Source organism: Meleagris gallopavo, chromosome 6 (genome assembly GCF_905368555.1).
Source record: "Meleagris gallopavo chromosome 6, MGAL_WU_HG_1.1, whole genome shotgun sequence".
Classification (NCBI taxonomy): Eukaryota; Metazoa; Chordata; class Aves; order Galliformes; family Phasianidae; genus Meleagris; species Meleagris gallopavo.
Genome location: NC_139409.1, coordinates 21814884 through 21828256, shown reverse-complemented (window position 1 = coordinate 21828256; position 13373 = coordinate 21814884). Strand labels below are relative to the sequence as shown.

Sequence of the window (13373 nt, the reverse complement as noted above, 5' to 3'; positions counted from 1 at the left end):
ATACACATTTTTCATATACAGAGCATATAATGTGCCATATCACACATGCCCCTACCTAGGACACTGAAAGATCGTGAGCAGAAGCATCTTGAAAGCAACTGTTCTGATTTCTTCATTTGCATTTTATTTGAACATAATGACAGGCTGAGGGTTTACGGCACTGGAGACAAATGGTTATTTCTATCTAAAAACCTGAAATCCAAGCTTAAAATCATAATTATTTATAAAACTTTGTAAATATCAGATTTTAAAATCCAATGATAATTAACACGAACATATGCATCATGATTCATAAAGGCGTTTTGAGAAGTATTGACTTATTTTTCATCTATTCACATGGCAGGAGGCTGACTTCATTAGGTGTTAATGCAAGGCAAACATTAAATTGTAAGTGAATTATCTTTTGTAAACTACGTAGGGAATTTGGGGAAAACTCATTATTTTACCAGGAGTTATATCTTTGTGGTATAATATGAAAATATAAGCTAAAAATAATAGATTCTGAGAGGGGAGAGTACAGTGGCAATCATCAGGATATAGCTTTGGTCTATGATAGTACAGCCACCCTCCATTTCCAAAGCCAACAATTTTTTTATAATACACAGTTCAAAAAGAAGTGCTGGATCAGTACACATCGTGTTACTACTGCTATTAGTAGGTAACTCTATAAACACTATAAAATGCTCATTACAGGTCTCTTGTCAGGTAAAAATGTCAAGCTATATTATACTGATTTACTAAGAATATATATGATTTACTAACAGGTATTAGTTTACTAATACAGAAATAGCAGACTGCAGTCCAAAATACTGCAGTAATTGAAAAAGATAGTGTTGGTGTGCTCTAAAATCAATAAACCTACAGCATGTTTCATACAAATTCTTCTCCTTGTTCAGCTCAAGATGGCTTTCAGGAATACCATTCAGAGAACATGGATAAAACATAGGATTTTTTTTCTATTGTCCCTATCTATCCGGTCTTGAAGAACAGACAACATTTGTCCAGAATTTATCTGGGGACCAATTGCTCAGAAACACTGACATTTTTAAGCCATTACTTCGCACGAGTCATAAACCTACAGAAGTCCCAGGATATGGATTTGGAATTAGTATTCTAGGTGTTCAAGACAGGCATAATTTTTGTGGTTTTGGTTTGTTTGTTAATTTTTAAATTCATGACAAAGTAAAGACATCTCAAATTAGACAGTTATTGCCTGTAAATTAGATTTTACAAAAGGATTAATTCCAGACTCCTTAAACTACTAGTACATAGAAACTCTTTTACTCAACTTTTTTGAAAAACACAGCAAAGTTCATTAAAGAGCACTGCAAAATACCAGGAAAAAAAGACTATTCTTCACAGAGAAAGTGGAAAGGATGATTAAATACCCATTGAGAATTGGCATTAGTTCTTCTAGACACCTAAATTCTCATGGACCGGTGATTATATTGAGCAAGCGAGGCTTGTTTATGTCTTAATCCCACGTACACCAAGTATTTGTTGAGAGGCCCTGGTAAATTATTTCATCTAGGTATTTTTTTCCCATACACAGGTAGCTACATCTGTTTTGGTAGCCAAAGTAAACTTGCTGTCTTGAATGAAAGATAGTGTTAAGTTAGAAAAAAGTAGCCACTTCCTAAAGTAGTGAAATATTAACACCCAATATGAGAAAATGAACTTTATCATCCTTAGCTGTATATTGAAGGTATATTGAAGATGCTAATTGAGACTGGCAAAGCGTAAGGAAAAAAAAGTGAAGCATAATTCAAAAATTAATGAATTCTGAACTGCAGGTGAAATTTTGGATGATGACACTCTAGTTCCTTTGTGTTCTGGAATAAAGGAGTGTCACTGCTTTGTTTCCATCACCAAAGTACCTGGTAAGCTGCTAAGATTTGTTAAAAAAGAAAATCAGATTTACTAATAAATTGAAATTTGAGTAGGAATGAGTTTTGAAAGCCAAATTCACCTTCTCAGTTTGGAAACCACAAAGATATCAGTTAACCAAGAAGCCAAAGTAAAAAAAATGAGCAGATTCTACATAAATACAGTTTAAAAAAAAAAAAAAATCTACGGCTGCAAAAAAAAATCCTATCAACTAATGAGACAATTGTGAATAAATCAGTCAAAATTAGAACCTGATTTATAATAAATAGAAAAAAATCCCTAAGTTTATCACACAGCCTGCAAAAATATTGCAATCTGCTCTTATCATTACATTTTCTTGTCCAGATAACACTCCAACTAGGGCTTTGGGGGTTAGTTGATAACACAGTGCTTTGAAGATTCCCGTTGCTCCATATTAGAATCAAGTTCCCAAGCATTCATATATTTAAAAGTGAAAAGGGACCATAATGATCATGTCTCACCTCTTATGTTCTATAGTCTGAAGATCATCCAAGTAACTCAAGGAACAAAAGCTAAACAAAGGTCTACACAAAAGTGGCAGTTTTGTTTGTGGAGATTTGCACAGAAATGAAAAAGTTCTTCTCCAAAGAGCATGTCTTCTGATAAGGACATTTCTGGCAGTCACTGGACATTGCAGCAGGCATATACACGCGGAATCCTAAGGTTGTCGGTCTTAAAACTGATGCCTTAGAAGAATGCATGACAAATTTTGTTGCTTTGCATGAACTCAAGCTATTCTTTTACTTATGAAAAATGTACTCTATGATCATATTCATCTACTATATTAGAATTGCTTGGAGAAACCCATTTAGTGCATAACCTCAGCAGTTTGGAACATCAGAACATCAGAACATTTGGTTTTGTTTCCTTTTTCTTTCTTTCTTTCTTCTTTTTTTTTTTTCCCCCAATAGTCTCTTTAAAATCTCTTCCTTAAAACATTAATGATTTTTTTGATATAAGTTTGAAACATCTCCTCAATAGGAACAAAAGCTGAATTTTCTGATGGGGTTCAGTAGTTAAGTATCTAATACAGAAAAGTTAACAAAAAGGAGTAAAGAAGAAAAGATTTAATTTTTAAATACACCTCCTTCAGTATGTGACAGAATAGAATTTCATACAATATGGCTTTGTGTCTAAAACATAATAGCATGTTTTGTCTCACAGCAGTTGGGCCATATAGTAACTTGGCATGCATGATATGGCAAGTCTCAATATTCACGCTTCACTTACTGTCACACTAATCACCAAGGAATAGTTACTAGCCATGACAGCATACATACTTTCAGAAAATGTGGCATACAGCAGAATACAGATAAATCTTTGACAAAGAGTATTAGATATTATGTATATATTATTCTGAGAAATATTGGGAATATTTTTACAGACCTACTTTGGTGACACTTGCAAAAACGCACTGATTTTCGACTTAATCTCTCTGCCTTAGTTCAACAAAAGCAAACACTATATGAACCTTTCTCACTTCAAACACATTTGAATCTGACTATACTTGAGCAGTTGTAAATCTCACTGGATTACATGAATTTGATTTAATTTTATAAAACAGGCTTGAATGTCTTTCTACTGCAAGGAAGGTCAGTATTTGGTCAAGCAGAACAAGACTAAGATCACTGAAGTCTGTTCTAAGCACTTGAGGAAAAAAAAAGTTTGGGGCATGTGCAATGAACTTCTGAACTTGGGGTGATTTGCTTTTAAATGCAACGAAGAATGCAGCTCAAATTCACATTAATAATTAAGACAAATGGGCATTAAAACAAATGGAGATAATATGCTGTCTATGTACTCCTAACAGCATGAGGTAAATACTTCCCAAAGCAAAAATCGTTTACTGTGCGTATTTGCCATCTCAAGATACAACTCTCACAGCCTATCACTGATTCATTTCTCAACTGGAGCTTACAGGATGGCCCCGAGGAGGGAGGCACCTAACTCCCTGTGGGAGCCCCAGCTCTGCTACTGTATTCTAAGTAGTCTCTTGTCACCTGAAGAGCTGAAAGACAAAACAACAGCTAACTAGAACAATCACATTATTTAGCGTAGTTTAAAGCTTACAGATATTTTACCTACAATCACAGCCATGAGGGCCATATTTCAGTTTTAGGATTTTCACCCAAGCCAGCTTGGAGTTGGCAATCTTTCCACCTTCTCTCAGGCTGTAGGGCTCTCCTGATGCAAAGCTGTGCCAACTTCATGCATTAGAGTTAATGATTGCATTGCAAATCCCTTTATCTTCTGACCAGCTGATGCCCCTCTGTGCCTTGACTGCGTTGCATCTCTGAATACGTGTGTGACTCTGTTCAGAGAAGCCACACATTTCACAGACCAGAGCAGAACCTACCTCAAGCCACATTTTCTTTTTACTAAATACAAAGAATATTTTCAGTTGTTACAGCCCTGCAGAGAACACATACCATTTTCCAAGAGCCAGTGTGCCAGCGCACCCAGAGAGCCTCCGCACTGCAGCTGCACAGGTTGGTCAGCCATCATGAACCAACAAATGAGCTCAAACTGGGATGCCATGCTTTTAGCTTTCAATAGAGATGAAGGGATGGAAATCTAGCGGAATAAAGAAGATGCCTTTTTTCTTAGTGTTTTACACAGAAGGTACCAAGGACTAAACCTCATGAACAAATTGAGGAGACAGCTTTTGAAGGTTTACTGAAGCCATGGTTTACTCAGTCTGTTTGATCAATCACAGAAAGCAGAATTTGCTTTGCAACACAGGGTAGAGGTACGTTAAGCCAAATCACACAGTTACAGTTAACCTACAAGTGCAGTCACACAACCATATTTCAGCCCAGGGATCATCCCCCACATCTGCTTGAGGCCACCATTCTGTGCAGGCGTATGTGCCTTCCTTAGAAGAAACACATCTCCTGACATCCAGTGTTCCTCTCATTCCAGACAAACTGAGTTGCTGGCAGCAGTTTTGGTTGAGAATCACAGAGCTCTCTGCATAAATGATGGAAAATCATGCTCTCTAGCCTCTGTAGGCCACCAGCTCAATGGCATATTTCTTGGTTTCTCTTACAACAAGTAAGATAGCCACATGAGAGAAAAATGTTGTTAGGCTTCTTAGATGAGCAAAGCTGGGGCAAATCTGGCACTGAGGTCTGGTACTACACTGCTTCCAGCAACCTTGCTCAGTTTTCTTGTGCACAACTGCACTCCAGTATCATTAGATCTTCATAATTTCCCATAAAATCGTATGAAACAATCTCTCTTCGGCATTTTAGAAATTAATCATTTTAAATTATATTAGTATATAACGGCATCAGCAGTTCTATCTGTTGAAGTACTGAAAGGGTGATCAAAGTGTTTACTAGCAAAAAAAAGCCATGACAACCATTCATGAATGCTCTCCTCATATCTGCACAGAACTAGAAGTATTGGTGTTTGATTCTTCTTGCTGTTCACACAGATGTAAAAGAGGTCATACCCCTCTTTGAGAAGCTGTGGAGGTGGGTTCATCCAGTGCATTCCAGCAAGCTAATAACCCTGACAGATCTGAACTAATTCTCAGTAGCTGGAAAGCAGGTATGGAAAGCAATAGCATTTCATGAAAAAAATTGAATGTGACAAATGAAGGTTCTAACAGTAGAAATAATATATATATATGTATGTATGTATGTATGCATGTATGTATATATATAATTACTGCTCATTTACATCTAGATAAATTATTCTTATATGCTTGGTAAATTCTTAAAAGAACCCACTGAACCATACATAAATCATTATTATATGTAACTGCAGCTCTCGAACTTCTCAGAACGGAGTAATACAACATCAATCTCTATTTTGAGAACTGCTGGTTTTCTCTCAAGCACAAATACACTTAACTATCAAGCCCTGTAGTGTTCTGGCCCAGGAAAATCAGGACTGGCTGTTTCTGAATATCTCCAGATAGCACAGCTGATCAATGTTCCCAAATCTGAGTCACATAACCACAACATTTCTGTATCCCATTGAGACAAACAGGGAAGAAACGATGGTAATAGTTGCAATGGCAGGAAGTGACAGTGATTTGCAATGTCCTCCTCTATTGTCAGGTTAGGTATGCAGTCGCCAAGAAGGTGTTGAGGAGTGGCTTGATATAGATGGAGATGATTACTGCTTTGTTGCCTGGGCTCAAGCAATTTTGCCACCAGTCATGTGATACTGCTGTAGTTAAATACCTTTGTGACCCACGTGAGGCACCAGATACTCAGTTTGGCCACATCTAAGCTAGACAATAAAGTAATCCAGATCATCACAGCAATTCTCATTTGATAATGGCTATTAAGCTCGGTTGTGACTACGAGATAAAATCATTCAAATCTGCCTATGTGGATATCACTGGATGTAATTCAGGACCAAAATTTCCCTATGAGTCTATTTCTCCCTGACTTTTTCTCTGCTACATTTGACATGTTTTGGCATTTGTTTCAGATGTATTATTGTACTTCTACTACATGACTCTGCTGGTGATATTCAGTTTGAAATGTTTGCATCATACAGGATATGACACTCCTGGACATCACAATACTTTTAAAAACTGATTTGGTTGATTTGAGCTTTAAAAAATTAAGGCTATAGAGAGTCAGCCAATGTACAACAGACTTTAAAGTGTCCTGGCTTTTGTCCTCCTATGGTCTGACACAAATCCAGGCTAGTTCTTGCTCTGATGTCTCCTATTAAATATTTTGGGCTATGAAACCTTTCAAAGAAACACACTGCCAACTACGGAAAGTGTAAAGCATAAAGACAGTAAAAATTGCTCATTGACAATGTATACTGTTCATTGATAATATACACTGGAGCATCAAAAGAAGTGATTGAGAACACTGTGATAGACATTAAAGACAGGAAGAAGAAAAATTTAAGCAGCAACTGTTCAATATATGTCACGTTATAACCTACTCTCAAGTGTGGCTTTCTGTGATAAGATCGTGTAATTTCCTGAAATTCTGGGAATTCTCAGGTTATGATATTCCAAGCAACATGATTACTGAGTATAGTATTGTGCTACTGCTTAAAATCACAACAAGTTACGTGAACACAGAATATTTTCTTGGGTATTTCATTTTCATTCATTACTTCACCCAGTTTTCAGCAGTTTCCTCTCAGATACAGATATTTCCCAGGGAAAGCACTTGCTAAGAAATTTTAATGAGAACATCCCTCACCATTTTGCTCTAGAAAGAATTTAGCAATTACCTCTTTATGATTTTACATGCCACCATCAATCAGGTATCTCTCTTAATTCTTTCAGCATCACAGTAAGTCCAGCACTAAAGATATTCACTATGAGAGACATAGTATATTACTTAAACCATCAGAGAGTACTATTGAACGTGCCAGATTTGCAGTTTACTGGAAGGTTTTTGCTTGCTGTAAATGTAATTAATGAAGAACAACACCATGGTGGTGACATCTAATCAGGAGCTTTTGATTATTTTGAAATTCTTTAAAGAGCATAAATCTTATGATCAGTAGGGCACTTATTAAAAGCCTTCTTCATGCATCTCAGCAAGCTATACAGAATATCCTTGGAAAATAAAAATATCTAAAAATAATTACAAACACTCCAATCATTTTATAAGCTATTATTTCACCAGAAAATGGGGAAAATATATCTTTAATCCTGAACAAAAGCTCTTCAAGGTTTATGTTCTCTATAAACCTTTCACTGAGAACTGAAAATATAAGTTAGTAATGCAATAAATGCCCTAACAAATATATCAGATTTTTCACTTAATGCTTTTTACAGGCTTAAACCAAACTGAGTGAAAGAAAATCACCTTTTACAGTCTGACTCTTAAAGGAAGAATGCCTTTCTGTTATGCTTTTTAAAAGAAGGCATGGTGAATTTATATCAACTTCGCTGAATCTTGGGGCGTGATAAAAGGAAGAAAATACGGCAGTGAAGTTAACATTCTATAGCATTCTTTCTTCACATATTTATTTCCTCCCTGGCTGGACATGAGCCAAAAAGAAAGGAGGAAACACCACCCCCATCCCACCCCCAATGTAGAAATAGCTGAAATAAAACTTTGACACATGATACAGTTAGAACTCTGTGCTCTTCTTCCTCTCACCTTCAACAACCCAATTGTTTCCAAAGAAATACAAATAAAAACACACCAGAGAAAAAACAACCAACTTCTGGATTTCAAACTTGTCAGTGGGTGCAGCTGTAGGGGCAGTACAGAAAGTTTCCCCTATTTTCATGTATTAAATGGCTACAGGAAGACAACATAGTTGGCTTTTTGGACCTATTACCACTTGAAAGCTAAAAAAAAAAGAACTAAGTTCTGGTAAATATACATTAGCACTGCCTTATAAATCTCTGCCCTCCTGTCTGGTATTTTATCGTCTTGGGTTTGAGAAGTCTTAATTTTATTCCACTGTAAATAAGAACTGGTCTGTTTGCTCAGTACTGCCACAAGAATTTGCTGCAAGGTTGCAGCATGCCAGCAGTGCCCCATGAAGAGTGACCTTGCTTTACTCAGCGAAGCCAGAGATCATTTATCACAGTTAACTTACAAATCTGTCTTTCTGGGGCCTCAGGTCTGTCAACCACTTGGAAGCAGCTACTTGTCCTGTCCTCCCAAAGCATCCTAAAACATCAGGCAGTCTGATCTTTTCTATTATTGTATACCTCTCAGCTAATAAAATGTATTTTATGGATACCGAATGATCAAGAGTACTCTGTATTTATTTATACAGCTCATTAAAGGTGGATAGAGATTTGGAGGCAGAGAGAGTGCCTCAAGTCTGAAAAGCTCATGAAGATAGACCCCAGGCATATGCATGTGTTTAACTTTATGTATATGAGTTGCCTGGTTGAACCCAATGAGACTAAGCAATTATGTGCAAGTAGGCATCTTGGTCTTTTTGGAAATATACTTCTAAACTGAGATGATGGCATGAAAATGATGCACAGCTAGCAAACACTGAGAGGAGTAAACCAGGGTTATTATAATGAGAGCATATGGGTAATATATCCAAACCATTATATGTTATTATACATATATATTTAGATATATAGAACTAGCTGTAGCTCTCACATACCAGGTACTGGTTCTGGTGACATTAGGAAGCCACATTCACACCAGCACCATAGTGCAGAAGGTGCCATTCCTTCTCCAAATTCACTCTCACTGCTATTTCTCATTACATTAATGGAAATATTTTCTAAAGGAAACATCAGGAATCATGCAGAAGGGAGAAGCTGGCTGATTGAAACTCCAGTGCCTGCTATTGATGCTAACAGCAACAATACTTGTTAAGAGACAAACATGCAATCTGTTAAAAGAGGCATGAATTTAACTTTGAACTTGAACAGGGAAAGAAGTGTTTCTTAGGCACAAGACTGCTAGAGAAGAAGAAAACAGCAATCGTTCTTTAGTATGCAATTTGGGGAAAACTAAACGCAATTTTGAACTTTTTTTTAAGTAGAACAGTGTGTATCCACACATACGTGTACTGAAGTGTGCTTTTTTTTTTTTTTAATTTAATAAAGTTGCTCAGCTTTAACACAACTGCTTAATGCCTTTTAAGTTATGAACAGGCTGGAAAAGACTGACCAAACCACAAATTCCATATATTTTAGCTACCAACTACTGAAATATATGAACTGTAAGTGCTTGCACTCATGTACATGTGAGGATGAAGTGTTATCTACACTCAGCTTTCAGTAGGGAAAGACTCAATCCCAAACAATTTTTGCAAATCCTAACCTGTTGAAGTAGCATGAAAGAGATACAGCTAAGCAGGGAGTTATTGCTATTTAGACATAAATCAGCATAGGTGATTTAAGAACTAAAATCAAAATTGTTATCTATTACAGTGACGATTAAAGATCAGATTTTCCAAAGAGCCAGCTATCACTAGAACTGAATGACAGAAGAGCTCAAGCCTCTTCTAATGATCTAAAGTAAGCAGTGGATTTTCAAAAGATTTTACGTGTGGAAAAGTCACATCCATGGAACACTGCTACATGTCTGATCCTGTGTGCTGCCACTGAGTCAGGACAAGAAGGTAAATACCTACATGGCTGTTACGCCTCAGCAGAAAGGAGACAGATTTCAGGCATTCAGAGCAGATCAGGGCTGATCATAGCAGCTTCCATATTGAGGACAAGAAGCCTGGAGAAAAGGACTGCAAAGAAGTGGACACAGGGGACACAGCAATGTGATTCACAGAAGGGAAGGCAGTAGTTATGAATCTGTTAGAAAGGTGTAGGGAACTGGAGAAGGATTAAATAGGACTGAGAGAAGAGTGGGAGCACATTCAGAGCTTGCTGAAGGAAGAGGCCTAATAATTATGGAGCACTTTGAAAAGGATAAGAAGGTGCTCAGGCATGATTCATTGAAATAGCCAGTGTTGGAAGGGAAAAAAAAATAAACTGAATGATCTGAAGAAGAGTGTTGGGCAGAAGAAGATATGAGAAGTATACTGTGATAACAGAAAACGAAGGATGTCAAGATCTGAATGACATAGCGGCTTGGAGGAGGAAAAATGAGTACTCTGGAAAAAACATTTAAAGCAGTCTGGATGCACAGGATAAGGAAAAGATAGATAAAAACATCTCTAAGTCTTCAGGTCCAGGCAAGAAAGGATGTAGATGGATGTCTCTAGCACTGTAGAGAGAGAAACTGGGAAACTTCTCTAAGAACAAGCTCAAGAGTGCAAGGAGCAGAGGCACTAGCATCTCAGTTAAAGCCTGGTAGCGATGACTTAATGGGGCTGCAGTGAGAGCCTGGCCGCTCAACTGCTCAGCACCCACACTGCCAGATGGATTACTTTGACCCATGCCAACCAACGCACTTCACGACCATTCCTGGTCACGCAGAGGGAACAAGCCATGCCAGAATCTGTTCCCTAAAGGTCGTATCTACAGCTTCCTACAAACAGGGCGTGCAACAAATTTTCTTCAATCTTGTGCTACGAAATACTATCCTGCAGCCTGCAACAAGGGTCTTGTCTTATCCTGGTAATTTTAAATTAAAAAAACAATAGTAAACACCCTAAAAATAGTAATTGCACCTGCAGCTGCATGGGAAGTGCACAAAACCCACAGGAGATGCATGTCCATGCACTTTCTCCTACAGATGTAGCTAAGGTCTGCCACATGGCCTCAGGGCCAGAAGATAGGGCCTGGCTCTGCTTTAGTTAGCACTATAGACATTGGCTGTATCTGACAGAAAAAATGATATACACCAAACACTGCCTGTCAACATCTCAGGAAGGATTCATGCCCTCATGGTTGCAGAATAAAGCTTGACTTAAGGGCACTTAAAGATCAAATATGAAAGAAATAAAAGGAATATAACAATCTATTCCAAAACAGTCATAATGCTGAAAGAAGGCTGGCTATATTCTGGAAATGATTTTTTTATGTTACAGCAGTAAAATTAATTTGAAGCACACTAATAGAACACAATTAATATTAAGTAGTAAACACAGTTTTAAGATTGCTACTAATCCAACCAAAGGAAGCAAATAAAAAATGAAAGTCCATTCTTAACTGGCACCAGAGAGAAAAGCACACATTTCATCTATTTATACAAGATTTCCCTAGATTTTTTAAGTTTGGTTCAAAACAAAAGCAATATTTAAAAACTATTCTGCATTCCTAGAAAAAGCAAACAATACATTCATGAGAACATGACAGCTGAAAAAATTTTCTTTTTTTCCATTTAAATTCGTTGGAGTAAGATTCTGAGTTCACAAATTCAACATGAAATTTAGAGCTTTTATTCGTCTGTATTTCTACCCTCCTACTGCAGTAGTGATCATAAAACACACACAGCTGGCATCTTTATTATTTTATTCACTGAAGGATTTAGCTGGACAAACATCACAAAGATGGTAGCTGCTTTCATTGAATTTATGATCAAACATACTCCAGCATAAGATCAACTCTGTAAGATCAATTATTATGAGATGTGAATAATTTAACAGAAAGTTTTCTCTATTTGTAAATCAGATCTTACAGATATAAATTCAGCTAGAAGCAGACCTTAGATATACACTGTATTATTATACATTACAGTATTTAAAAGAATGCAGGTTTTTTTGTGAATTCATATTTATTGCTATATATTATCATTCACATTTTGATATCAAGGAGACCTGCTAATTCAGACAAACAACATTTCACTTTTTTTTTTCCTAAGCTCCAATTAAATTTATCATAACCAGAGAGCAAATGAACTGTTTTAGTGAAATCTTTCAAAATTACAGAACGTGTTTCCTATAAAGGCTTAATTTAAAACAATATATGAACAACCACCACCTTAATTTTACGTATTCCTTTCACAGATTCTCACCACAGTCTGTTGTTCAACCTAATACCAAGGGAGTTATAATAATTTTAACGCAGAACATGTGCCTTAGGATATGGGATTGACTCAATGCCTAAAAGAAAAAGGTCAGTTCCCTTTGGAACCACTTGCCTCTTTGCCCTCCAGCAATGACAGGTGCTCCAGTCCAATGCTGAGTCTCTTTCTTCACCAGCATACTGCTGAAGATATATAATCTAACCTCTCCATTTTAATACCTCAGTAAGAATTATTATATTCCATCTTCCCATATTGATAATTAGCTCAAGAAGGCTCCAAACCTTTCTACATACCTGGTGCCTGCTTGCAGCCAGCATCTTTCACAAATTCTCAAACAATAGCTCTAAACTTTCTAAAACCAGCTACTGAAAGACATCACTAAATTTAGGTATGAAAGTTATTAGTTACTTAGCTAGCAAATAACTCCAAGTTTCCTTGCAATCACTGCCAATCACTAGTTTTCTACAACATCATATGTTTTTAGATCTCTAATTCAAAAATACTGCATGAAAAATGGAAAAATTCTTATTTCTCTGTCCTACACATCAGGAAAGAAGTGCCACAATTGGAAACATAGGAAAGGAAGCAATGAGAAAGAGGTGGTTTACAATTTTCTAGTTAAAATGGCAGTGAATTTTGGGAGATGGTCACAGGAGGTCCTGATGAATGACAATATCAGCGATCACAAAAGCTACTGAAAAATTCAAATCAACGTAAAAGACAGTAAAATAAGTATTTCTTTTAGGTGAAGCTATTTGTGATGTTTTCATTACTGCAGAAACCTTAACTACTCTCTGTAATTCCTTGGTGGGCAACAGAGCCAAACAGCATGGGTTTTGAGATGGGCTTGAAGTATTTGCAGAGGTGAGAATAATCAGTATCATTATTGATATTTATAACACTTATTGCCTGTCTGTGCCATCTCCCAAACTTATATCAATTTCTGAGACACTGAGATAAGAGTCAGAGAAGCTGCTGAGTTGAAGAAAAATTATCCATGATACCTGACAATAAGCTGCCGAAAATATCAAGCCTCTGGAGCCAGTGGCAGCTGCTTAGCACTAAGCACTTTTGAATACCAGCCCAATTCTTAAGATGCACAGGATATTCTGGCAC

The 13373-nt window shown here is 36.9% G+C and overlaps 1 protein-coding gene across 2 annotated transcripts in view; it reads right to left on the bottom strand.

Annotated features, from left to right (window-relative positions):
* The window catches only part of CDK14 (cyclin dependent kinase 14), a 311233-nt gene that overhangs the window by 69647 nt on the left and 228213 nt on the right, over nt 1-13373 (bottom strand). The gene's annotated exons all lie outside the window — the stretch shown is intronic.